This window comes from Staurois parvus, unplaced genomic scaffold, assembly GCF_062004578.1.
Source record: "Staurois parvus isolate SC_StPar_1 unplaced genomic scaffold, SC_StPar_1.0 ptg001318l, whole genome shotgun sequence".
Lineage (NCBI taxonomy): Eukaryota > Metazoa > Chordata > Amphibia > Anura > Ranidae > Staurois > Staurois parvus.
The window spans coordinates 322,351-346,260 of record NW_028319114.1 but is presented as its reverse complement, the minus strand read 5'-3'; the positions used below and the strand labels follow the sequence as shown (position 1 = coordinate 346,260).

Below are 23,910 nucleotides of genomic sequence, written 5' to 3'. Positions count from 1 at the left end.
TGTGCGAGTAACAATTCTCTGGCACTCAGTAACAATTCTGTCTGTCCCTGAGTAACAATTCTCTGGCACTCAGTAACAATTCTGTCTGTCCCTGAGTAACAATTCTGTCTGTCCCTGAGTATGAATTCTGTGGCCCTGAGTAACAATTCTGTGTCTGTGCGAGTAACAATTTTGTGTCTGTGCGAGTAACAATTCTCTGGCACTCAGTAACAATTCTGTCTGTCCCTGAGTAACAATTCTCTGGCACTCAGTAACAATTCTGTCTGTCCCTGAGTAAAAATTCTGTGGCCCTAATAACGTTTCTGTGGCCCTAAGTAACAATTCTCTGGCACTGAGTAACAATTCTGTCTGTCCCTGATTATGAATTCTGTGGCCCTAACTAGCGTTTCTTTGTCCCTAAATAACGATTCTGTGGCCCTCATTAACAAGTCTGTGTCCCTGAGTAATGGTTCTCTGTCCCTAAGTAACTTTTCTCTGTCCCCAATTCTCGTTTCTGTGGCCCTAACTCTGTCCCTGTCCCTAGTACAGAGCGGTCTGCCTCTGTTCAATAACTGCAGGCAAATGAAGAATTCCAAAATGGCCGCTATATATACCTCGACCATTACACAGTGCTGGCTGGCTGGCTGCTGATTGGCTGATGCGATCACATGTCGTTGAGGAATGCATTATGGGGCAGCGCGCCTTGTCTGCGCGCCTTCCCAGACATCCCCGCTCCGTCGCCGCACATGTCAGCCTCCATTTTCTGAAAAATTTCGATTCGCGCGTCCGAATTAGGCTATTTTTCGGATTCGGCACGAATCGAAATTTTTCAGATATTCGACTCGAATTCCACTTCGGATACTTTGATTCGCTCATCTCTAATCAGGATCATAAAAGGGCTGATGTGTATATAATGTATATACTATGTGTGTGTATAATGTATGTGTATATAATGTATGTATATAATGTATGCATTGATGGTCATCTTTGCCATCTGACAGCAGTGGAAGTGTTACAGGTGAAAATGTAAAAAACGGTTCAAAAGAACGATTGTCCTACAAATCCGGACACTGGGCCTGGTATGAAGTCACTGATCTTACTTAAAATGGGATTCTGCTTTTATCAACTTTTGAACAATGTACTAAACACATTACTTAGTAATCGGGTCATTAGCAAATGAAAGCTCATTACAATGTATTGTGCAAGTCTAAATAGTTACATAATTAGGTTTAAAAAAAAAAAAAAAAAAAAAAAAAAAAAAAAGGACAAATCCATCCAGTTCAACCAATAAAAAAAAAAAAGGGAAAAACAATTATATACAATTGTATACACTGCCCAAAAAAAATGAAAGGAAGACTTTGTAATCCAAGTCACATGAAGTTGATTCTCTCTCCTGGGATATGGATCTGGTCAGGTAAGTCGCAGAGGATCTGGTCAGGTAAGTCGCAGAGGATCTGGTCAGGTAAGTCGCAGAGGGGGTTGTTCATCAGTTTCAGCTGCTTTGGTGTTCATGAAATTAATAACAGGGGCACTAGGTGGGAAACAATGAGATAACCCCCAAAACAGGAATGGTTTTACAGGTGGAGGCAACTGACATTTTTTTCCCTTCTCATCTTTTCTGTTTTTCACTGGTTTTGCATTTGGCTCGGGTCAGTGTCACTACTGGTAGCATGAGGCCATACCTGGACCCTACAGAGGTTGTACAGGAAGTCCAACTCCTCCAGGATGGCACATCAATACGTACCATTGCCAGAAGGTTTGCTGTGTCTCCCAGCACAGTCTCAAGAGCATGGAGGAGATTCCAGGAGATAATGCCTGATATCTACCCACTTCTTGTTAGTTTTTATAATCTTGTGTGCAATAAACTGTTATATTCCTACTGCACTTAGTCTGGCGCACTTCTCTTTTTTCTCTATTCCAGGAGATAAGCAGTTCCTCCAGGAGAGCTGGACAGGGCCATAGAAGGTCCTTAACCCATCAGCAGGACCGGGATCTGCTCCTTTGTGCAAGGAGGAACAGGATGAGCCCAGCCAGAGCCCTACAAACTGACCTCCAGCAGGCCACAGGTGTGAATGGTGCGAGTCAGAAACAGACTTCATGAGGGTGGACTGAGGGCCCGACTTCCTCTAGTGGGCCCTGTGCTCACTGCCCGGCACCATAAAGCTGGATTGGCATTTGCCATTGAACCCCAGAATTGGCAGGTCCACCACTGGCACCCTGTGCTTTTCACAGATGAGAGCAGGTTCCCCCTGAGCACATGTGACAGACGTGAAAGGGTCTGGAGAAGCCATGGAGAACGTTCTGCTGCCTGTAACATGGTTCAGTATGACCATTCTGGTGGTGGGTCAGTGATGGTCTGGGGAGGCATATCCATGGAGGGATGCACAGACCTCTACAGGCTAGACAATGGCACCCTGACTGCCATTAGATATGGGGATGAAATCCTTGGACCCATTGTCAGACTTTACACTGGTGCGCTGGGTCCTGGGTTCCTCCTGGTGCCCGACATCATGTAGCCAGAGTATGCAGGCAGTTCGTGGAGGATGAAGGAATTGATACCATTGAATGGCCCCCACACTCTCCTGACCTAAATCCAATAGAACCCCTCTGGGATGTCATGTTTCAGTCCATCCGACGTCGCCAGGTTGCACCTCAGACTGTCCAGGAGCTCAGTGATGGTCCAGATCTGGGAGGAAATCCCCCAGGACACCATCCGTGGTCTCATTAGGAGTCTCCCCCGACGTTGTCAGGCATGCATACAAGCACGTGGGGGCCACACAGACTACTGAGGACCATTATGAGTTGCTGCAATGACATTTCACCAACATGGACTCGCCTGCTGCATCATTTCCTCACTTTGATTTTTGGGGTGTCTGAATTCAGTCCTCTGTAGGTCGATCATTTCCATCAAATGATGGGGCATCCTTACGTTCCTCACACTTCCCCTGTCCATGTCAGTATAGAGATCCAGAAGGAGATTCTTCCCCATTGGGATCTGATGGGTTCTCAGAGTCTTCATTTCATTTTTTTGAGCCATGTACATATACAATCCTATACCCACAGTTGTTCCAGAGGAAGGAACAAAAAAACGTTAGCAAAGCACGAACCAATTTGCTCCTACAGGGGAAAAAATTCCTTCCTGATCCCCCGAGAGGCAATCGGATATTCAGCTTTACCTATAAATGTTAGTAACATATTAATTTGGAAGGGAATCTTCAGGAGACTTCAAAGCCTTCTCTTTCCATCTACAGCCCCTCTACCTCAACCCTAACCCTACTTTTCCTTTGCCTCCACTCCACTCTTTGAAAAAACCCTTTCTTCTCTCTTCTTTTGGTTTCTAAATTAGTAGTTTTTTTTACTAATGATATACACTTGTACCCTTTGGACAAAATTTGGAATTATGAGATCATGTGACTAGATACATCAACCTGGAGCTGGGACTTCTACCAAAGGCCACCCCTATACAGGTGACATGCTTGAGGTGATTGTAGCTGTTGTAACATTTGGGGGTGATAGCAACTATGGCAAGAGTACCTTGATCACACACAAGCCACCTTAAACCAACAGAAAGTCTTTATTCCCCAAAAAGGCAGCAAACATCACTTCAAACAAACATGGTTTTTCCGCAGCACAAAATAGAACACAAAGAAAATGTGTCCATCTGACTCCAGCTTGAACCTGAAGGCAGTGTAGGGGCCCATTCACACCAGTGCATTTTAGCGCAATGGAAGGACATCTGAAAAATAGCTTCCAATGTGTCCTATTCACACCGTAACGTTGCATTGCGTTACGCTAAAATGCAAAACGTATGTCAATGGACGTCAAAACGTATGTCAGCGGACTTAGTGCGCGTTAAAATGTGACCAAAATGGGTGGAAATTTACATGCATTTTAGTGCAAGTCAATGTGAATTGGCCCTAAAACAGTCCCAGACTATGGCAGGCATTTCCTCTCACACAGTGGCTCTCACAGTTGCTTGTGCCTCTCAATCCTCCTGCTACCCCTTACCTGCTCTCTGGAGCTCCTGTCTTTTAAGGACCTCTTCCTGCAGGTAGGTCAACTGCCTGTTACTCCTTAAAGGGCATACAACCCAAATAGTGGTGAACCATAGCACCCATCCTTGCCCTGTACATATTTCTACCCCTGTCTCAAGGCGGGGGTGTTGGAGGTAACTTTGGACATCCTACAATGTACCCAAGAGAGGACATCAGCATTTTGAAGCAGTCTCCTGGGTCTGTGCTCTACAACAAATTGAAATCTTGGAGGGACAGAAAACACCTCATCATTCTGGCATTTGCCTGCTTATTCTGTCTCCTCCAAGTCAATGGGCCATGGTTCCGACACCAGGCAGAATCTCCTGTCTAGCAGAAGGTACCTCAGGGAGTCCAGAGCACACACTATGACCCGGAACTCTTGCTCCACCATAGTGTAGCTCTTCTCAACGGCTGTCAGTTTCCAGCTGAGAAAACCACATTGTGTTCTTCCCCATTGGTCTCCTGAGACAGGCCCTCACTCGAGGCATCTGTCCGAGCCACAAACTCCCTGGAAAAATCAGAAGCAACCAGCACTGGATGGTGGCACAACACCGCTTTAGAAAAGCTTCTTTAGCGGCAGTGTTCCTTTGAATCCCTACTGACTTCCTGCCCCCCCCAGTAGTGCAGCAATGTTAGGGACAAGCTGCCAGTAGTACCCAGCCATGCTTAGAAAGGCTCATACCCGTTTCTTTGTTAGGAGGTGGGGCCAATCTCTTATAACTTCTACTTTGTTCATTTGAGGCTTAACCAGACCCCACCCCACAATGTATCCCAGATACTTGGCTTCCTCCATCCAAATTGCACACATCTTGGGATTCATCATAAACCCTTTTTCCTCAAGGAGTCTAATGCCGCTCGAACCTGGGGAAGATGACACTTCCAATCTGTGCTTATAATTTGTCAACCAGGTAGACTGAGGTGCATTTCTCATGAGGGCGGAGCATTTTATCCATTGCCCTTTAGAAATTACCCGGGGCAAAGTGTAACCCAAATAGCCTCCTCTTACACTGACAATGACCCTCAGGTGTGGAAAAAGCCATTTTCTCCTTGGCTCCTATGGTTAGGGGTATCTGCCAGTACCCCTTGGTGAGGTCCAAGCTGGTAAAGATTGGGCTGGTCCCAACCACTCCGTTACCTCCTCTACCCAGGGCATCAAATAGGAGTCAAACTTATGTTTCTTAACGTCATTGCAAAACCGTTGGGCATCAGTGCCAACACAATCAGGCTTGACCATTCACTCTGTGATTCCTCAATGACATCGAACTCAAGCATTCTCCAAACTTCCTCAGAGATGGCCTTCTGGGAGGCAATATGGTTTTCCTCAGACCTTTACACTGAGCCCTGTTACATTGTCATGTTCAATAACATTTGTGGGACCAGGTAGTCTGAAAACATTTTATTTCTCTGCATTAGTTCTGTTTGCCAAGTTTGTGGTCTGGATAGAGTGGCATCGACCTACACCAAGTCAACACCCTTGGGGACCCTAAATTAACATTGACCACAGTGAGTACCAGTTCACAGTCTCTCCAGGGTTTTATTAAACCTCACAATGAGGCCATCTGTCTGTGGATGATAGAAGTCCAAAATTGCTTGATCTAAACAGGTTGCACAAGTCTGCCATCTCCTTTGACATAGAAAAACTTCCTTGGTCAATCAGTTTTGGGAAATTCAGTTCTCAAGAATGTATGGAACAACTCCTGTGGGATTGCCTTTGAAGACGTTTTTCTTAAAAGGGACTGCCTCTGGATACCTAGTTGCGTAATGGAAAACCACCAAGATATAGTGGTGTCCCCATACTGACTTCACCAAGGGACCCACCAGATCCAGAGAAATACACTTAAATGGCACCTCAATTATTGGCAAAGGCACCAAAAAATATCTGTAGTTCCAACACCGGGGCAGTTAGCTAGAAAGTGGGACAAAAAATAAGACGTCTTAACCTTTGCATGCAGCCCTGGCCAGTCAAACCGGTCTGTCATCGTGCCTCTGTTTTCTCAGCCCCTAGGTGTTCTTCCAGTGTGTCTTGGTGAAGCAACTCGAGCACTATCTGTCTGTAAGGCTGGAGAACCAACAACTGCTCTACAGTCACCTCTTGGACTTCAGCCACTCGATAAAGCAAATCACCATTAAACGCAAAATGAGGAAACTTCTTTTCCACATCAGGTATTTTTGAAACCCCAGTAATCTGTTCTCTAGCATTGACCAGTGTAAGATCCCACATTTGGGTGGTTCCCAATGCTCCCCTGGACTCATCCAAGTAAGGATGCCTCAGATTAGAGGAAGTTTTTCCCTTTCATCCTCCCTGGCCTTGACCGTAATGGGGAAGCTCCTTCTCGTCCTCCCCAACCATGACCTGCAATGGAGAGGATTTCCCCCTTGAAGGTCAGCTTGGTCTTGAGACCTGCAACATGGATTTCAAACAACATGGCTATGGTCATTCACCAGATCTTCATTATAAACGTCATCATTAGTGGCTCTATGTGTTGGCAGCTCTGATTGGTTCCCCTCAAAAGAGGGAACAGAAAGGCCAACTGTTCACAAATCTCTGGGCTGTCCAAGTAGTTCGCTCTGTATATGTTTCCATAGTTCAAAAAAATAATAGACAGTCCTGTCCCATTATGACACCAGGTACTAATTTGTTCACCATACAAACTTCTTGTGTAACAGAGGCATAGCCAGTGGAAATTAACACTGGAACCCTTGTGTCCCCATTGATACACACTTCCTGGACAGTCTTCCCTCCCAGGCTGACTCACTTGATCCCCCTGGAGTGTACAACCATGACCATGCTGCTGAAGTCTAGCAAGACCTTGGCGGGGTGATGGGTCGCCTACGCTGCACACATGAATCGCCCTTCAACAAGATCAAGGGGTGTGGAGCACATAAAAAGATGCTCTCCTGATGACCCTGCACTCCATGGGCTCCTCCTAAAGTGCTAGGTTATGGCCCCATGATCAACACCACCAACACTGCACATCTCCCATTCTCTTTGCAGAGAAAGACGTCTTTAGAGCTGAAGAAGAGGATGCTTGTTCCCGGGTCAGGCAGGACTCTCTTTCTAGGAGCTGTAGGTGGTCTTGCTGCCCTTTTTGTGGGTTACCGGCATCAGGAAGGCCCAAATAGTTCCTCCACCATGATGTATCTCTCAAGCTTTTCTACAAGTCTGTCTGTTTTGTTCTGGAAAAGGACCTCAGGCACTGGTCCAATACAACCCGTTCCACCATCTGGAGGACCAGACAACACCTTTCGATTGAGCCATTTCTTGACTAGATCATGCATCTGGGACCTTGGCATCTAGTCTGGTCTGGGCCTTCGGCGGGTTACCCTTTGGGCCCGTACAGTGGTGAGCTTGGATCTCCACCTTCAGCTGCTCATACTGTAACGCTTGCTGCCAACAAATGGTGGGTCAAAATAGTCTATTTGTTGATCCCCAGTGAGGAAAAGGGTAATGAGGACAGCCCACTGGTGTTGGGACCACCCCCCTCTCTCTGCTGTTCTCTAAAAGGTGGTCAGGAATGCTTCCAGGTCATCAGTGGGAGTCAGTTTCTGCAGGAAGGGACTGACCCCTATAGCTCCTTGGTGGCTAGGGGGCAACAGCCAATTGCTCCCGTCCCCGAGACACACTTCACACTGGACATTCATTTTGTTACGAAGCGAAGTTCAGATTAAATCTTCGTTATTTCGGATGTATCCGAATTTCCGAACCACAATAGAAATGAATTTCAACAAAATCTAAAATAAAGAAAGCAACAAATTCATTCATATTCGACGACAGGATGCGATCATTTGGGCACAAATGCCGCAAGGAAGTGGTTTCCTTGCTTTATCTTCGCCACTTTGTCTAGGACTTCAGAGGGTTTTGTAAGTTCGATGACACGTGTCGCGCTCTGTATTCGTAGGAGCGGCCAAAACCAAAGTCGCAAAACATCAAGGCGGTATGAAAGTCGCAAGAAAGTCCCAAAGTTGTGCTGGGAGCCACTCGGCTTTGGCGTCTTCTCAGCGTGAACCGAGCCTTAATGTTTGAAGCGTCCGAAATAACAGAACAAACGATTGCGAACTGATAATACAAATCGATTTGGGAGCAGCGAATATTCAAGACAGATCCGAAAACTGAAACGAATTCCAAAAACGAATCATTCCAACATAGCGAATGTGACGAAGCGAAATGAACTCAACAAATTAATCCAAAACTAAACAAATTGTTCTCATTGTGCGCATCTTTACTGTACAGCCTCCTGCAAGGCGGCCACTTGAGGGCTTTCTGGCCGGGCTGCAGGTTGGGGGACCAGAAAACTGGTATTTTCCTGCCGTCCTGTGACTACCTGTGCCAGGGCCTGTCGCTGGGGTTGTCGCCTCATCCCTTCAACCCTGAACACATTGATGACGCAGGTTCTGAGGCTGATGAAGGTGGTCATTAACCCCTCACCTACTGGGCACTTCTACCCCCTTCCTGCCTACCGGGCACTGTCACCCCCTGCCTGCCTACAGGGCACTGTCACCCCCTTCCTGCCTACAGGACACTTCTACCCCCTGCCTGCCTACCGGGCACTTCTACCCCCTGCCTGCCTACCGGGCACTTCTACCCCCTTCCTGCCTACCGGGCACTGTCACCCCCTTCCTGCCTACCGGGCACTGTCACCCCCTTCCTGCCTACCAAGCACTTCTACCCCCTTCCTGCCCACAGGGCACTTCTACCCCCTTCCTGCCCACAGGGCACTTCTACCCCCTTCCTGCCCACCGGGCACTTCTACCCCCTTCCTGCCTAACGGGCACTTCTACCCCCTTCCTGCCTACAGGGCACTTCTACCCCCTTCCTGCCTACAGGGCACTTCTACCCCCTTCCTGCCCACCGGGCGCTTCTACCCCCTTCCTGCCTACAGGACACTTCTACCCCCTTCCTGCCTACAGGGCACTTCTACCCCCTTCCTGCCTACAGAGCACTTCTACCCCCTGCAGAGAAAGACGTCTTTAGAGCTGAAGAAGAGGGTGCTTGTTCTCGGGTCAGGCAGGACTCTACCGGGCACTTCTACCCCCTGCCTGCCTACAGGACACTTCTACCCCCTGCCTGCCTACAGGGCACTGTCACCCCCTCCCTGCCCACAGGGCACTTCTACCCCCTTCCTGCCTACCGGGCATTGTCACCCCCTGCCTGCCCACCGGGCACTTCTACCCCCTTCCTGCCTACCGGGCACTTCTACCCCCTTCCTGCCTACCGGGCACTTCTACCCCCTTCCTGCCTACCGGGCACTTCTACCCCCTTCCTGCCTACCGGGCACTTCTACCCCCTCCCTGCCCAGGCCAATGTTCAGCTTTCAGCGCTGTTGCAATTTGAATGACAATTGCGCAGTCATGCGACGCTGTACCCATATTAAATTTTTATCATTTTTGTCACACAAACTGAGCTTTCTTTTGGTGGTATTTACTCCCCGTTGGGGGTTTTATTTTCTGCGCTATAAACAAAAAAAGAGCAAAAAAATTTGAAAAAAAAAAAAGTTTTTCTTTGTTTCTATTATAACATTTTGGAAACAGGTAAATTTTTCTCCTTCACTGACGTGCGTTGAAGAGGCTGCACTGATAGGCAACAATGATGGGCACCGACTGCTGGCACTGCTGGGCGGCACTGCTGAGCACAGGTGGGGGGCACTACTAGGCACTAATGGGCACAGGTGGGTGACACTGATGGGCACCGACTGGTGGCACTGCTGGGCGGCACTGATAGGGGGCACTGCTGAGCACAGGTGGGGGGCACTACTAGGCACTAATGGGCACAGGTGGGTGACACTGATGGACACCGACTGGCGGCACTGCTGGGTGGCATTGATGGGGGGGCACTGCTGAGCACGTGGGGGGCACTACTAGGCACGAATCATGATTTTGTATCTCTGGGTAAGGGGCGTGCGTGTGCCACCCAACCTGCGCCACCATTGGTGGCTACAGCTGTCGATCACGGAGGGGAATCCTTGCCGGCACCCAGCGATCGCCGAGTATCACTGACAGGGGAGAGGTCTGTATGTAGACAACACAGGTCTGTCTCCTGCCAGCAAGGACATGCTGCTTTGTATCTCCGTACAGCATGTCTCCCTAGTAACACAGCACACAGTTAACCCTTTGATCACCCCAGATGTTAACCCCTTCCTGCCCGGTGCCATTAGTACAGTGTCGGGCTTTTTATTAGCACTGATCCCTGTTGGGATCACTGGGGATGTCATTGACACCAGGTCAGTCCCCCCCCCAGTGTCAGAATGCCCGCCGAAGTCCCGCTACAAGTCGCTGATCGCTGCCATTACTAGTAAAACAAATATATTTTTTTTAAATCCCAGTATCTTTCCGCCATTTGTAAACGCTATAACTTTCACGTAAACCAATTTACACGTATCGGGATTTTTTTTTTTAGAGAAGACACGGAGCGGGAGACATCTTGGCCAAAATTTGATTTTTTAAATTGTTTTAAAAAGTCAAAAATATATATATTTTTTCAAAATTGTCGATTTTTTTAGTTTATAGCGCAAAAAATAAAAAGTGCGCAGGCGATCAAATACCACTGAAATCTCTATTTGTGGGGAAAAAAAGACGTAAATTTAATTTGGGTGCGGCGTTGCATGACCGCGCAATTGTCAGTTAAAATAATGCAGCGCCGCATTGCAAAAAATGGTCAGGAAGGGGAGGGGGGGGAATCCTCCGGATGGGGAGGGGTTAAAGGGATGATGGGTGACCCTACTTGTTGCTGCTCAGTCAGCGCCTCCTCCTGGTGAGTCTGGGGTTGTACACTCCCCGGGGCTAGCTGCTTCCAGCTCCTGTGCGGACCTCATCCAGGACATGCAGCAGGTACACTTCAACTGCCAGTTTCACCCATTGGGGCCGTTCACACTCCATGCATCTCAGTTGCTTTTTTTCTGCAACCAAAACGCACAGAAAGTCGGTGATACGGTTGTCAAGGTCATAGGTCACATCAGTGCTTGCAGTTCTGGTGCAGGAAACAAAAAAGTAGAACAGGCGGCATTTTCTCTGCACAGAACTGCACTGGATCACAGTAAAATGCATCAAAAACGCACCAAACGCATGGTTTTTTAACCTCTTGCCGACCGCGCATAGCCGAATGACGGCTTCACCGCGGCCGGCCAGTTCTGAGTGGACGTCATATGACGTCCTCCCAGAACGCGCTCTCCTGCGCGCCCCAGGGGGCCTGCACCCGGCGATCTCCGTGATCACTGTGTCCTACGGACACAGCTGATCACGTGATGTGGTGAAAGGCCGATCCCACTGGCCTTTTACCACGTGATCAGCGGTTTCCAATGACACGCTGATCACAGGGAAATGCAAGTGCCGGTTCTCGGCTGCACTTTCCTCACGCTGTCAGATCGTGAGGAAAGTACTGCCGAGAACCGGCAGTTGTCAGAGCGGGGATCGGCACCGATCATCAGGGCACTGGGCCACCAGTCAGTGCCCAGGGGTTTGTGCCAGTCAGTGCCGCCAGTCAGTGCCCAGAAGTGATGCCAGTCAGTGCCGTCTATCAGTACCAATCATCAGTGTCACCTATCAGTGCCGCCTATCAGTGCTGCATATCAGTGCCGCCTATCCGTGACCCCTAATTAGTGCTGTCTATCAGTGCCGCCTATCCGTGCCACCTCATTAGTACTGCCTATCAGTGCCCTTTAGTGCTGCCTATCAGTGCCCATCAGTGCCGCCTCATCAACGCAAATCAGTGAAGGAGAAAAAATACCTGTTTGAAAAATTTTATAAAAGATACAAATAAACTTTTTTTTTTTTCAAATTTTTTGCACTTTTTTTAATTTAGAGCGCAAAAAGTAAAGCGCCCAGTGGTGATTAAATACCACCAAAAGAAAGCTCTATTTGTGAGAAAAAAATGATCAAAATTTCATATGGGTACAATGTTGCATGACCGCGCAATTGTCAATCAAAGTGCGGCAGTGCTGAAAGCTGAAAATTGGCCTGGTAGGGAAGGGGGTAGAAGTGCCTGGTAGGCAAGGGGTTAAATTGAATAAAAAGCGCAGGTAAAAAAATGCACTGGAACACATCTGAACTGCGTTTCTGTATTGTAAACTGGCCCTTAAAACGGCTTTTGTGTCCGCCATGCAATCTGCACCCGAGCTCACGCTGGAACATGTGGGGGTGTTGGCAACCATGGCAAGAGTACTCGGGTCACACGCAAAGACGTCCTAAACCAACAAAAAGTCTTTCTTCTTTAAAAAGCAGCAAAAAGTCACTCCAAAAGCAGATTTTCTTCAACACAAAATACAAGACAAAGAAAACGCGTCTCACCGACCCAGCTTGTACCTGCCAGCCGAATATACAGTCTGAGACCTGGGGGGGAGGGGACATCCCTACAGACAATCCTTAATAGAGCTCAACAAATTCCACAGCCGCTCCCACCTGCAGGTGTGTCTCCTCCTCCCACCCCACACCTGCTCTCCGGAGCTCCTCCTGTCCTTTAGGGCCCCTCCCTGCAGGTGGGATAAAGGGGAAGTTCACACCATCTGAGAGAAACCGAAAACCCTATTTTATTCTGTTTTAATATTCATAGCAAATGCCCCCATCCATCCATCCACGTCTGCACCCAACCATCCATCCATCTCTCCATCCATCCATCTCTCCATCCATCCATGTCCTCACCCATCCATCCCTCCCTCCATCCATCCATTTCTCCTTCCATCTCTCCATCCAACCATCCATCTCTCCATCTCTCCTTCCAACCAACCATCTCTTCATCCAACCATCCATCCCTCCTTCCAGCCATCCATCTATCTCTCCATCCATCCATGTCTTCACCGATCCATCCATCTCTCCATCCATCCATGTCTTCACCCATCCATTTCTCTATCCAACTATCCATCCAACCATATATCTCTCCATCCATCCCTCCACCCAACCATTTCTCCATCCAACCATCCATCTCTCCATCCATCCATGTCTTCACCCATCCATCCATCCTTCCATCCATCTATCTTTTCATCCAACTATCCATCTCTCCACTCATTCATCCCTCCTTCCAACCATCCATCTCTCCATCCAACCATCCATCCATCTCTCCATCCAACCATCCATCCATCTCTCCATCCAACCATCTATCCCTCCATCCAACTATCCATCCATCTCTCCACCCATCCATCCATCTCTCCATCCATCCATGTCTTCACCAATCCATCCCCCCATCCATCTCTCCATCCAACCATCCATCTCTCCATCCATCCATGTCTTCACCAATCCATCCCCCCATCCATCTCTCCATCCAACCATCCATCTCTCCATCCATCCATCCATCCATCCATGTCTTCACCCATCTCTCCATCCAACCATCCATCTCTCCATCCAACCATCCATCCATTTCTCCATCCAACCATCTATCTCTCCATCCAACTATCCATCCATCTCTCCACCCATCCATCCATCTCTCCATCCATCCATGTCTTCACCAATCCATCCCCCCCATCCATCTCTCCATCCAACCATCTATCTCTCCATCCAATCATCCATCTCTCCATCCAACCATCCATCTCTCCACTCATTCATCCATCCCTCCACTCATTCATCCATCCCTCCACTCATTCATCCATCCCTCCAACCATCCATCAAACCATCTGTCTATCCAACCATACATCTCTCCATCCATGTCTTCACCCATCTCTCCATCCAACCACCCCTCCATTCATCCATCCATCTCTCCATTCATCCATCCATGTCTCCATGCTTTATTTAGAAATCCCTTTGAACCCCCCCAGCATTTCCAGCTGTGGCCATCTTAAGTAAGGGCAGACAGTTAATTTAGCATTTACTTCCTGGACTCCATCTGCCCTTAACCCAAGCACGCAGGAAGAAGTGTGTGCTGAGATCGGTATACGGGGCGGACTGAGATCTGTATACAGGAATGTCTGAGATCTGTATACGGGGACGTCTGAGATCTGTATACGGGGACGTCTGAGATCTGTATACGGGGACGTCTGAGATCTGTATACGGGGATGTCTGAGATCTGTATACGGGGATGTCTGAGATCTGTATACGGGGATGTGCTGAGATCTGTATACGGGGATGTCTGAGATCTGTATACGGGGCCGTCTGAGATCTGTATACGGGGACGTCTGAGATCTGTATACGGGGATGTCTGAGATCTGTATACGGGGATGTCTGAGATCTGTATACGGGGACGTCTGAGATCTGTATACGGGGACGTCTGAGATCTGTATACGGGGACGTCTGAGATCTGTATACGGGGATGTCTGAGATCTGTATACGGGGACGTCTGAGATCTGTATACGGGGATGTCTGAGATCTGTATACGGGGATGTCTGAGATCTGTATACGGGGATGTGTGAGATCTGTATACGGGGATGTGCTGAGATCTGTATACGGGGATGTCTGAGATCTGTATACGGGGCCGTGTGAGATCTGTATACAGGAATGTCTGAGATCTGTATACAGGAATGTCTGAGATCTGTATACGGGGATGTCTGAGATCTGTATACGGGGATGTCTGAGATCTGTATACAGGAATGTCTGAGATCTGTATACGGGGATGTCTGAGATCTGTATACGGGGATGTCTGAGATCTGTATACGGGGATGTCTAAGATCCGTATACGGGGATGTCTGAGATCTGTATACGGGGATGTCTGAGATCTGTATACGGGGATGTCTGAGATCTGTATACGGGGATGTCTGAGATCTGTATACGGGGATGTGTGAGATCTGTATACAGGAATGTCTGAGATCTGTATACGGGGATGTCTGAGATCTGTATACGGGGATGTCTGAGATCCGTATACGGGGATGTCTGAGATCTGTATACGGGGATGTCTGAGATCTGTATACGGGGATGTCTGAGATCTGTATACGGGGCCGTGTGAGATCTGTGTACGGGGATGTCTGAGATCTGTATATGGGGATGTCTGAGATCTGTATACGGAGATGTCTGAGATCTGTATACGGGGATGTCTGAGATCTGTATACGGGGAGGTCTGAGATCTGTATACGGGGAGGTCTGAGATCTGTATACGGGGATGTCTGAGATCTGTATACGGGGATGTCTGAGATCTGTATACGGGGCCGTCTGAGATCTGTATACGGGGCCGTCTGAGATCTGTATACGGGGATGTCTGAGATCTGTATACGGGGATGTCTGAGATCTGTATACGGGGATGTCTGAGATCTGTATACGGGGATGTCTGAGATCTGTATACGGGGATGTCTGAGATCTGTATACGGGGATGTCTGAGATCTGTATACGGGGATGTCTGAGATCTGTATACGGGGATGTCTGAGATCTGTATACGGGGAGGTCTGAGATCTGTATACGGGGATGTCTGAGATCTGTGTACGGGGATGTCTGAGATCCGTATACGGGGCCGTCTGAGATCCGTATACGGGGCCGTCTGAGATCCGTATACGGGGCCGTCTGAGATCTGTATACGGGGCCGTGTGAGATCTGTGTACGGGGACGTCTGAGATCTGTATACGGGGATGTCTGAGATCTGTATACGGGGATGTCTGAGATCTGTGTACGGGGATGTCTGAGATCTGTATACGGGGATGTCTGAGATCTGTATACGGGGCCGTCTGAGATCCGTATACGGGGATGTCTGAGATCTGTATACGGGGCCGTCTGAGATCTGTATATGGGGATGTCTGAGATCTGTATACGGAGATGTCTGAGATCTGTATACGGGGATGTCTGAGATCTGTATATGGGGATGTCTGAGATCTGTATACGGAGATGTCTGAGATCTGTATACGGGGATGTCTGAGATCTGTATATGGGGATGTCTGAGATCTGTATACGGAGATGTCTGAGATCTGTATACGGGGCCGTCTGAGATCTGTATACGGGGATGTCTGAGATCTGTATACGGGGATGTGTGAGATCTGTATACGGGGATGTCTGAGATCTGTATATGGGGATGTCTGAGATCTGTATACGGGGATGTCTGAGATCTGTATACGGGGATGTCTGAGATCTGTATACGGGGATGTCTGAGATCTGTATACGGGGATGTCTGAGATCTGTATATGGGGATGTCTGAGATCTGTATACGGGGCCGTCTGAGATCTGTATATGGGGATGTCTGAGATCCGTATACGGGGCCGTCTGAGATCTGTATACGGGGATGTCTGAGATCTGTATACGGGGATGTCTGAGATCTGTATACGGGGATGTCTGAGATCTGTGTACGGGGATGTCTGAGATCCGTATATGGGGCCGTCTGAGATCCGTATACGGGGCCGTCTGAGATCCGTATACGGGGCCGTCTGAGATCCGTATACGGGGCCGTGTGAGATCTGTATACGGGGACGTCTGAGATCTGTATACGGGGATGTCTGAGATCTGTATACGGGGCCGTCTGAGATCTGTGTACGGGGATGTCTGAGATCTGTATACGGGGATGTCTGAGATCTGTATACGGGGATGTGCTGAGATCTGTATACGGGGCCGTCTGAGATCTGTATATGGGGATGTCTGAGATCTGTATACGGAGATGTCTGAGATCTGTATACGGGGATGTCTGAGATCTGTATATGGGGATGTCTGAGATCTGTATACGGAGATGTCTGAGATCTGTATACGGGGCCGTCTGAGATCTGTATATGGGGATGTCTGAGATCTGTATACGGAGATGTCTGAGATCTGTATACGGGGATGTCTGAGATCTGTATATGGGGATGTCTGAGATCTGTATACGGAGATGTCTGAGATCTGTATACGGGGCCGTCTGAGATCTGTATACGGGGATGTCTGAGATCTGTATACGGGGATGTCTGAGATCTGTATACGGGGATGTCTGAGATCTGTATACGGGGATGTCTGAGATCTGTATACGGGGCCGTCTGAGATCTGTATACGGAGATGTCTGAGATCTGTATACGGGGCCGTCTGAGATCTGTATATGGGGATGTCTGAGATCCGTATACGGGGCCGTCTGAGATCTGTATACGGGGATGTCTGAGATCTGTATACGGGGATGTCTGAGATCTGTATACGGGGATGTCTGAGATCCGTATACGGGGCCGTCTGAGATCTGTATACGGGGCCGTCTGAGATCTGTATACGGAGATGTGTGAGATCTGTATACGGGGAGGTCTGAGATCTGTATACGGGGAGGTCTGAGATCTGTATACGGGGATGTCTGAGATCTGTATACGGGGATGTCTGAGATCTGTATACGGGGATGTCTGAGATCTGTATACGGGGCCGTCTGAGATCTGTATACGGGGATGTCTGAGATCTGTGTACGGGGATGTCTGAGATCTGTATATGGGGATGTCTGAGATCTGTATACGGGGATGTCTGAGATCTGTGTACGGGGATGTCTGAGATCTGTATACGGGGATGTCTGAGATCTGTGTATTGGGATGTCTGAGATCTGTATACGGGGATGTCTGAGATCTGTATACGGGGAGGTCTGAGATCTGTATACGGGGATGTCTGAGATCTGTATACGGGGATGTCTGAGATCTGTGTACGGGGATGTCTGAGATCCGTATATGGGGCCGTCTGAGATCCGTATACGGGGCTGTCTGAGGTCCGTATACGGGGCCGTCTGAGATCCGTATACGGGGCCGTGTGAGATCTGTATACGGGGCCGTCTGAGATCTGTATACGGGGACGTCTGAGATCTGTATACGGGGCTGTCTGAGATCTGTATACGGGGCCGTGTGAGATCTGTGTACGGGGATGTCTGAGATCTGTATACGGGGATGTCTGAGATCTGTATACGGGGCCGTCTGAGATCCGTATACGGGGATGTCTGAGATCTGTATACGGGGCCGTCTGAGATCTGTATATGGGGATGTCTGAGATCTGTATACGGAGATGTCTGAGATCTGTATATGGGGATGTCTGAGATCTGTATACGGGGACGTCTGAGATCTGTGTACGGGGATGTCTGAGATCTGTGTACGGGGATGTCTGAGATCTGTATACGGGGCCGACTGAGATCTGTATACGGGGCCGTGTGAGATCTGTATACGGGGCCGTCTGACATCTGTATACGGGGCAGTCTGACATCTGTATACGGGGCCGTGTGAGATCTGTATACGGGGCCGTCTGAGATCTGTATACGGGGCCGTCTGAGATCTGTATACGGGGCCGTGTGAGATCTGTGTACGGGGATGTCTGAGATCTGTATACGGGGCCGTCTGAGATCTGTATACGGGGCCGTCTGACATCTGTATACGGGGCCATGTGAGATCTGTATACGGGGCCGTCCGAGGTAGAAGGAATGCTGAGGTTGGAGTAGAAGGGAACGGTTCAGGTTTGTTGTAGTTACTCTCCAGGTAACAAAGACATCCGGAGTCGGCAATATACGGGAGAGACCTCCAGGTGATATATATACATAACCAGGTAATGGGCTTTTTGTCATGAAATCACCTGTGTGCTAGAACAAATGAAGTGACTTTGTGGGGGGAGGAGAGTTGGAAAAGGTGGGGGAGGGGCCTGTGTGTGGATGAGGTCAGAGGAAGGTGAAATCTACTGGCCACAGCAGGAGGAAAGGTGGAGGGAATCCAACTGGGGACCATGGCAGGAGAAAAGGTGGGGGAAAGCAGACTGGGGGCCGTTGAAGGAGGAAAGGTGGAGGGAAGCCGACTGGGGACCATGGCAGGAGGAAAGGTTGGGGAAAGCCGACTGGGGACCATGGCAGGGGAAAAGGTAGAGGAAAGCGGACTAGGGGCCATGGCAGGAGAAAAGGTGGAGGGAAGCTGACTGGGGACCACGGCAGGAGGAATGGTGGAGGGAAGCTGACTGGGGACCATGGCAGTAGGAAAGGTGGAGGGAAGCCGACCGGGGACCATGGCAGGAGGAAAGGTGGAGGGAAGCTGAGTGGGAACCATGGCAGGAGGAAAGGTGGAGGAAAGCAGACTGCGTGCCATGGCAGGAGGAAAGGTGAAGGAAAGGAGACTGGGGGCTACGGCAGGAGGAAAGGTGGAGGCAAGCCGACTGGGCAATGACTACACCCTATTATTGTATTGCCCACGTGTTGCCACCATTGCTCTTTGATGCCCATTTATTGTCAGAGTTCCCGGTGTGTTGCCTATAATTGTTGGCCATAAACTGGTCCAGTTCAGCGTTCTGCTGCTGTCTGCATGAACATGAGACCAGGCAGGGCTGTGGATAAGGGGGTACCACCAGTCCTTCCAGGGCCCAGGGAAGCAGGGGGGCCCAGGCAGTTGGGTGAATCAGATATGGGCAGGGATCATCATGGCAGGGAAGCAATTACTGGAACTGATCCCCCATATGGCTCCCTCTGTAGCAGCTGAAATCTGGCTTCGTCTCCTCTCCCTCCCGTTGGCTTTCAGCTGCTGCATAGAGAGCCATACATGGGATTGGTTCCAATAATTCCCCCCCCCCCCCCCCCCCGGCACCACCCATCACACTGCCATGTGCTGCCACCAATGGTCTTTGATGTCAACTTGTTTTCAGAATTCCTAATGTGTTGCCACCATTCGTTGACTGTGTACTGGCCCAGTTCAGGACTCTGGTGCTGTCTATGGGAGCATAGAACCAGGTCAAAATTCCATATAGGAGACCAAATGACAACTTCGCCCCCTTGAAATGGCCGATCACTACCAAACCACTCCCTAACAGCTTGATTATTTTCAGAAAACATCTTATTTGGCACAATACCCAGCAATGGTGGCCCCATCTTCACAGGAACTCAGGCTCAGAGTTCCAGGAGCCCCCAGAGATGTAAATATGTCACAGAATTTCCACACATACCCCGGTGATGACTGATGCCGGGTCTTTGCAATCACCACACTCGATGCTGCCAAATGGGTGTCCATGGATAGCCTCCATCCCACCACCAAATGCCTGAGAGCTCCTCAGGAAGGAATGCAATCAGAGGTTCAGGTCGGGTATCTATGTATGTGTAGGAGTCTGAACACCACCCTCCAGACACCCGCTGTGTGGTTGGAGACAATAATTTGGTGCATTGTACCTTTCTGCCAAAGCTTTGATCATCTGGCAGTTTTGGGGAGTATTGACACTGCAGATATTGCTATGGGAATGGAGTGCTTATCAGCAAATTAGTCTCATCTGGGGCCCCGGTCAGGGTGAGGCTGAAGATAAAGGGTTAATAAGTAGCTAGAACATTAGTGGTGTCATAAATGCTTAACACGCCATGCGGTTACTCAGAAATATGTTACTAGGATACCACGGGGAAGCCACGTTCAGGAGCCACCACCACTGGTGACCAAGACCCATTGACCATCCCTCTGTCACTAAGAGCAGAAGTGGAGGATGATGGGAAGGGATGCCATACCTGGGACCCACCTGAACTAGTAAGAAGGGCTGAACTCTAAGGTAAGACCCTGGCCTGGACTGTGAGGGCATCACTACTTTTAACCTCCATCTTATCCATCTACCTCTCCATCCATTCTATCCCATCCTTCCATTCCATCCCAACCTTCCATTCTATCCCATCCTTCCATTCTATCCCATCCTTCCCATCCTTCCATTCTATCCCATCCTTCCATTCCATCCCATCCTTCCGTTCTATCCCATCCTTCCGTTCTATCCCATCCTTCCGTTCTATCCCATCCTTCCGTTCTATCCCATCCTTCCGTTCTATCCCATCCTTCCGTTCCATCCCATCCTTCCGTTCCATCCCATCCTTCCGTTCCATCCCATCCTTCCGTTCCATCCCATCCTTCCGTTCCATCCCATCCTTCCGTTCCATCCCATGCTTCCGTTCCATCCCATCCTTCCGTTCCATCCCATCCTTCCATTCCATCCCATCCTTCCATTCCATCCCATGCTTCCATTCCATCCCATCCTTCCATTCCATCCCATCCTTACGGTCTATCCCATCCTTCCGTTCTATCCCATCCATTCTTCTATTCTTCCATCCAAGAGATATTCAGAGACTACAGACATCCCCCAAAAAATGGCAGGGACTAGAGACATCCCCCAAGAAATGGCAGAGACATCCCCCAAGAGATGGTCAGAGACTACAGACATCCCCCAAGAAATGGTCAGAGACAACAGACATCCCCCAACAAATGTCAGGGACCAGAGACATCCCCCAAGAAATGGCAGAGACCAGAGAAATCCCCCAAGAGATGGTCAGAGATTAAAAAGATCCCCCAATAGATGGTCAGAGACAACAGACATCCCCCAAGAAATGACAGGGACTAGAGACATCCACCAAGAGATGATCAGGGACTACAGACATCTCCCAAGAAATGTACAGACTACAGACATCTCCCAAGAGATGATCAGGGACTACAGACATCTCCCAAGAGATGATCAGGGACTACAGACATCTCCCAAGAGATGATCAGGGACTACAGACATCTCCCAAGAGATGATCAGGGACTACAGACATCTCCCAAGAGATGATCAGGGACTACAGACATCTCCCAAGAGATGACCAGGGACTACAGACATCTCCCAAGAAATGTACAGACATCTCTCAAGAGATGATCAGGGACTACAGACATCTCCCAAGAGATGATCAAGGACTACAGAAATCCCCCAAGAGATGTCAGAGACTACAGAAATCCCCCAAGAGATGTCAAAGACTACAGACATACCTGAAAAGATGGTCAGAGACAACAGACACCCCCCCAGGAGATGACCACGGACTACAGACATCCCCAGGAGAGATGATCAGGGACTACAGACATCCACCAAGAGATGGTCAGAGACTACAGACATCCCTGAAGAGTTGGTCAGAGACTACAGACACCCCCCCAAGAGATGGTTAGGGACTACAGACATCTCCCAAGAGATGGTCAGAGACTCTGCACTGGTTGGAAACTGGAGACATACTTTTCCAATCAAGGCTCCCAATCCTGGCCGCTGGGGTCTGAGGCTCACACAGTAGAGGTACCCAATCCACATGTGGCCCTTGTGCTGTAACTTGGACACCAAGGGATTAGATACCAGACATAGGTTACTCAATCTGTGTCCTTCCTTGGGATGCCCGCAGCCAGGAGGACTGCTGCACGGGCACATTTCTGGTTGGATTGGGTGAAGGTCTCTAAGAGGCACAATCGATCGGGTAGATTAGAGAATAGAAAACATGCCTGAATGTTGTCATCTTCCCTGATTGTTGGACCCCCTCCCCCCAGTACAAGGACAAGAGAAGCGGTACTGTGCAGAGTCCATACATTTTATTACTGTCTGCGCCCCCATGGAGGAAATCCCCCTACTTGTCCTCTTTACTATAATCACTGAAAATGAAACACAATTGGTTGTCACCAGGACAGGAATAGAGCAGAATCTTCCAATGAGGACACTAGTTCTGGTGATTCCCTCCCTTTGGAGGGGTTTCCTCTCATTCCCTGCTTTAGCTATGGGGCAGAAAGTGAAAGACGTCCCCAATGGGGCTCAGATAGTGGGAATATCGGGGTGCGTCGGAGCTGGAGTGGTTTACGTGTTCCCGGCAACACGATTATTACAATTGCGCTGGAACAAAGTGCACGGTACTGCGCAGTTCCATGCGTTCTCGGGGCCGCCAACGCACCCACGTTTACCAGATGTGTGGGGATGCCAATGAGAATGAATGCAGAGCGCAGCGCATTTGCGTACGGTGCAGGAAACACATGCGTACGGTGCAGGAAACACATGTGTACGTGCAGGAAACACATGAGTACGGTGCAGGAAACACATGCGTACGGTGCAGGAAACACATGCGCTCTGTGCATTGCCGCACAAATAATGAAAAGAAAAAAAAGAAAAAGAAAAAGTTTTGCCTTCAGCTTTAATGTATACAGACCTAATACAGAGACCCCCCCCCTCCCCTCCCCCCCTCCCCCCCCCCCCCATAACAACAATAGTAGAAGTTGTACTCTGCGGAGTTTATATAATACAGGAAATCCAGGAAATATTATTAAACTTTTAGAAACAAAATATCAACATTCCCTGTATTGTATACAAAGTGATACAATGTATCAGAGGGACCCCCAGAGACCAGCAGGCAGGAGAGGAGAGCTGGGGGGGTCTGTACACCTTGGGGGGTAATAATCAGGGGGCTCCGGGGATATTAGGGGGGAAATGGGTCACTCACCGTGCTCAGTGCGGGTGATCCGGGTGTGGAGGAAGTTCGGGTGACTCGGGACTTGAAGGAGGAATTTACTTTCTGTTTCTGTTCTCCACCTCCAGCTCCACCCTTTACTGGAAACAGAAAGTAAAGCGACACCGACAGAGAAGGGGGGCAGCCTGGTACAGAGAGGGGCAGCCTGGTACAGAGAGGGGCAGCCTGGCACAGAGAGGGGGGCAGCCTGGCACAGAGAGGGGGGCAGCCTGGTACAGAGAAGGGGGGCAGCCTGGTACAGAGAGGAGGGCAGCCTGGCACAGAGAGGGGGGCAGCCTGGCACAGAGAGGGGGGAAGTCTGGCACAGAGAGGGGGGAAGCCTGGTACAGAGAGGGGCAGCCTGGCACAGACAGGGGGGCAGCCTGGCACAGAGAGGGGGGAAGCCTGGCACAGAGAGGGGGGAAGTCTGGCACAGAGAGGGGGGAAGCCTGGTACAGAGAGGGGCAGCCTGGCACAGACAGGGGGGCAGCCTGGCACAGAGAGGGGGGAAGCCTGGCACAGAGAGGGGGGAAGTCTGGCACAGAGAGGGGGGAAGCCTGGTACAGAGAGGGGCAGCCTGGCACAGACAGGGGGCAGCCTGGCACAGAGAGGACAGAGAGGAGGGCAGCCTGGTACAGAGAGAACAGAGAGGAGGGCAGCCTGTTACAGAGAGGAGAGCAACCTGGTACAGAGAAGAGGGCAGCCTGGCACATAGAGAACAGAGAGGAGGGCAGCCTGGTACAGAGAGGAGAGGAAGGAGGGCAGCCTGGTACAGAGAGGACAGAGAGGGGGCAGCCTGGTACAGAGAGGATAGAGAGGAGGGCAGCCTGGCACAGAGAGGATAGAGAGGAGGGCAGCCTGGCACAGAGAGG

The 23,910-nt window shown here is 49.7% G+C and overlaps 1 protein-coding gene across 1 annotated transcript in view; it reads right to left on the bottom strand.

The window, feature by feature from the left end:
- The window catches only part of LOC149437075 (protein mono-ADP-ribosyltransferase PARP9-like), a 40,231-nt gene extending 17,066 nt beyond the window's left edge, over positions 1-23,165 (bottom strand). The window contains exon 1 of the mRNA XM_089661164.1: positions 23,033-23,165. The gene's annotated coding sequence lies outside the window, so the exon portion shown is untranslated. The remainder of the gene's footprint in view (positions 1-23,032) is intronic.
- Between the last annotated feature and the right edge of the window lie 745 nt (positions 23,166-23,910).